The 4439-nt window shown below is 41.7% G+C and overlaps 1 long non-coding RNA gene across 1 annotated transcript; it reads left to right on the forward strand.

Moving 5' to 3' along the window:
* The first annotated feature begins 2211 nt into the window (after window positions 1–2211).
* Window positions 2212–3665, forward strand: LOC130684397 (uncharacterized). Its single transcript, XR_008998643.1, has 4 exons — window positions 2212–2293; window positions 2633–2671; window positions 3170–3222; window positions 3594–3665. It is a non-coding gene; the product is annotated as an uncharacterized LOC130684397 (long non-coding RNA).
* Window positions 3666–4439: the final 774 nt, after the last annotated feature.

Genomic DNA, 4439 nt, shown 5'->3' on the forward strand with positions numbered 1-4439 from the left:
ATTGATAATTAAATAAAATACAAACTCTAAATAGAATAAGTCTATATGTATAGACATGTTGAACATCTAATTTTGTTTCAGGCACTGGGCAAAGTATTTTGCATTTCATTTAAAACTCACAAAACCCTATGAGCTGGGCCTGAATATTAGCCCCTTTTTTACAGATTAGGAAACTGAGATAGAAAGAATTTTAGTAATTTGCCCAAGCTGCACAGCTAGAAAACAGCAGAGTGGGAGGACTAGCTTAGGCAGCCTAATTCAAGACCCAGTCAACTTCTCCTCCCCTGTATGTGACATTATCGCCTTGATCAGAAGGCCGCTGTGTGATGTCTTGAGTCCTTGCAACGAGGTAGATGGGAAGCCCTCCATGATGATTTCTCTTAGGTAGTAAATGAGGTAGCCTGGTTAGCTGAAGGAGCATTAGCTTCAGTTTGAGAGCTGTGATTCTTTTTCAAATTTAGCCACTAATTAGTTATAATTTAGAAATATTTAGTGACATCCCTAAGCCTGTTGCCTCACCTATGAAAAGGAGAAAAATATGTGAGGTTTAAATGAAGCAACATCTTGTAATGTTTAACATATAGAAAGTTATTATGTCTTCTTTTCTCCCTCCCCAGCTAATCAGTTTACATCACCTTGTGATAGGCCTTCACCATTTGAATCCTACTAAACAATTTATACAATTCCATTACCCGGGTGTACCTTGATGGGAAGAGTTTCCTGTCCTAAAAAGTTTCAGCAGAATGTTAGATTACATTTTTGTTAAACTCATTTGGGTCACCCTAAATTGCATGTGTTCTAACTGAAAAACACCTTAGGTTTTCCATTTCAAGTACAGGTAAAAGGTAGGCACTGCTGCCTTCACTCCTGATACCAGCAAGATCATTTCTAACAGTCAGCAGTCAAGAATGTTCATTTCAGATGCATATGGTCACTGCATGTAGGCAACTGTTTTGTCAACAGGTTAAAGAAAAGTAAAGATGTCAAAGAAGCTTCCCCTCCAGTAAAATATTTATCAACTTGTTGGACCTTCTCTATCCCAGCCTGCCTTCAACCAATTCATTTTCATTGCTTGAATAAGGACAAATGAGCATAAACTGCAATGTGTAATACTTCAGATAGTTACCCAAAATACTCTTTCAACTCTGGGAGGTATTTAACTTTAACCTAGCTTGAAAACCACAGTAAATTTCTACCTTCTTGGGATGACAGAAAGCAAAAGGGTATTCTAAATGACCTTCTCAAGCTTACAGATCTCCTTCAAAATAATCACCGTTTTGCTTACGTCATCCCCCCTCCACCTCCAGCTGCCCCATGAGCACTTGCATTGCACAGGACCTTAAATGCTTTCAATGATACATTAGTTGTCAATACACAGAGAAGTCATTTTTCCCAAGGCCTCCTGGAGTAGAAGCAATTCCTCTTCCAAAGTCCCTAGGACTACCTGTGCATTGACTGGCATGCAAGAAGAAAATTTTTATTCACCAATTCAAGCTGCATTAATCTGTTGAAAGGACGATAGACTCTTAGATGGAGTTTCAAATAATCCTTGCCTTTAAAATCATCTGTGCTCACAGCCCAGTATTTGTACAAGATGAAATGATTTATAGAATCCAGCCTGGAAAAATTGGAGGACAACACGAAAAGGCAAAAGTATGTTGCAAAGTTGATCATTCATTCTGCCAGGGAAACTTCTGCAGTCTCCAAACTGTTATGAGACACCACTTTCTATCCAGGGCAGAAGAATCATTAAAAGTGGGAGATAAAAATCATCTATGATGGACTGCACAGCCATCATAAAAAGCTGGAGTTTCTGGCAGGGCGCTTCCACCCCAAAAGCAGACAGAGCCCTGGAAGGATGCTCACACAAACTGAGCGGGGAGACAGCTTCAGCTCTGCAGTGAGGGTCATCCTTTACCAGATCAAAGCCTGTCCAAAGAGACAGCCCTGCGGTGCAGCGTCCTTTCTGGAACACCCAGCTATGGGGGAGAGACTAACTGGAGCCACAACCTTGCTACCTAGCACACAAAGGCTCTCATAGGGCAGGGAGCCTGCAGCCATTCAAACAACAGAAGATCACTGGAAAGATGAGACAACACAGGGAAGAGAGTTTCTACCTTGAATTACTGAAAGCTCAGATCAGCTAGTTTGAGAAAACAATTGCATCCAGCCAACCCTAACTATATGGAGTGTAGAAAGGGGATGCAAATCAGTACGTAGTCATGGTTCAGAGCACAAGGTCGGAAACCAAGTTGTTTGCATTCGGTGTTCAACCCTGCCGTTTCCTGGCTGTGTGAGTTTGGGTAGGTTACTGGGCTTGTCTGTGCCTTAGTTTCCTCACCTGCAAAATAGATCTAATAGTACCTACTCCATAGAATTTAATGAGTGACTAGCCCATAAGAGAGCTCTAAAGAGGTTGCAATTATTATTTGAAGTAACACAGTCCTAGGTTTGAACAGGTTCTGCTACTTGGTAGTTTTATGAATTAGGGAACAATTTTTGGTGACTTCCCCATCTGTAAAATGGATTTTAATATGGTTCTGGCCATGGGATTTGATTTCTATGGCTGGCACACAGTAGGCATTCAGTAAATGTCACCTCTGATTATTACCATTTTTCTTGGTTTCCAAAGGAGAAAGCCCACAGGACTTGTTAGACTGGAAGAAACATGGTGAGTAAAATTTAGAATCCTCTTAAACTCCCACAGCTTTAACCATATGCAAAAGAGATACATCCCTTGGGATGACTGGGTCCAGGGTGTTTTAAAAACACAACTAATTTTATTTTAAGAGAGAAAAGGGAACCTGAAAGTGTTGCCAAATTTAACATCTGCAAACAGAGGGGATGACGAAATGCATTAGCACCGAGGAATAACTTTCTCCCATCTTCTCGGAAAACATCTGGGGTATTACCCTCCCCTCCACTCATTCCCCCACCTCCCACCCCAAACCTGACTCTTGGCTGACAGTTTATCAGGGATAAACGGAAACACCTGGGAGCCAGATAAGGCCAACTGAGGGTGATCAGCTGAGGAGCCCTGAGGGATGCATGCCACTCCGTATTTCTTTTTCCACACCAGGCAGGGTGGGAGCAATATCCAGCCTGTGACTGATGGCAGGGCTGACTTTCACACTTGTTCTTTCCTTCATTCATTCCAAATGACCTCAAGAGGCCAGCTGGCCCAGCTGCCTGCCTGAGGTACATCAGCACTGAAACCACCAGGTAAGTTAAATGATTATTAATCCTGCTTTTAACCATTTCCACAAAAAGGCATTCAGGAGCTAATTAAATTTTGTTCAAATCATTAATCACTTTTTCTTTTGTCAAACCAAGCCCTCTCCAGCTAAAATTTCTCATCCCTACAGAGATGTAAGACCTAATATAATCGTTTGTACCCTGTAGTTATTCAAAACAATATTTTTGTTGCCATATCCACTGTGTTAACCTCCCCAAAACTTGAAAACTTCAGATTTCTTTTTCTTCCCATGTCCCTACATCACCCTAGACTAAACAATCCCTGTTTCTAATCTTTCCTCAGGTCCTACTCGCCTTCCCTTTAATTAGCTTGTTCTTTTTCTCTCAACTCATTCGAGGTTCTACACATCATTCAGAGACCAAAACGATGCAGAACTCTAATACTTGACAATAGATCAGCTGCTATTAAAGTAAGATGATTTCAGTGTGTGATGCAACGAGCCACTCCCTGGATATATGATCCCAGGCAAGTTACATAACCTTTCTGGGCCTCAATTTCCCTAGCTGTAAAGTTTCAATCATAAGGAACAGGACTGTGAACATGGCATTAGGGAACCATATCAGCAGCCAATGGAGACTTTCTAAAAGAATTGAAAAGGACACATAGAAATTAACTAGGCAGAAGAAGAGAACAATCCTAAAAGAGGCAAATGCATGTGCAAAGGCCCTGAGGCCTGAACTTCCATGGATCAGTATGACTAGATCCAGAGAACAAGGGGAAGGGAACTGGGAGTGAGGCTGGTGAAAGAGAGAGGGGCCAGGTAACATAGGGCCTTATAAGCCAAAGAAAAGATTTTAGTCTTTATCCTAGAGGCACTGAGAAGATGATACAGTTTTAAATAGGTTTGTGTATTTTTAAAGAACTCTGGCTACAGAATGGACTGGACACAGAGTAAACATGGGGAAAATAGAAGGCTCTGGATATAATCCAGGAATGGGATTATGAGAACTTGGACTAGAGTGGCAGCTGTGAAGATAAGAGACATGGATAGATTCGGAAATGAGAATCAACAACCCTTACTGATCCAGAGGATTATGGCAATGAGGGAGAAGGAAGTGTCAAGGATGGCTGCCAAGTGTCTGGCTTGCTCATCTTTGGATGGCGGTGCTGTTTATTGAGAAGGAATGCTGGAGGAGGAACAGGTTTGAGGGAGAAGGTATGAGTTCAATGCTTGGACATGCAG

The sequence above is a fragment of the Manis pentadactyla genome, chromosome 7, assembly GCF_030020395.1.
Source record: "Manis pentadactyla isolate mManPen7 chromosome 7, mManPen7.hap1, whole genome shotgun sequence".
Lineage (NCBI taxonomy): Eukaryota > Metazoa > Chordata > Mammalia > Pholidota > Manidae > Manis > Manis pentadactyla.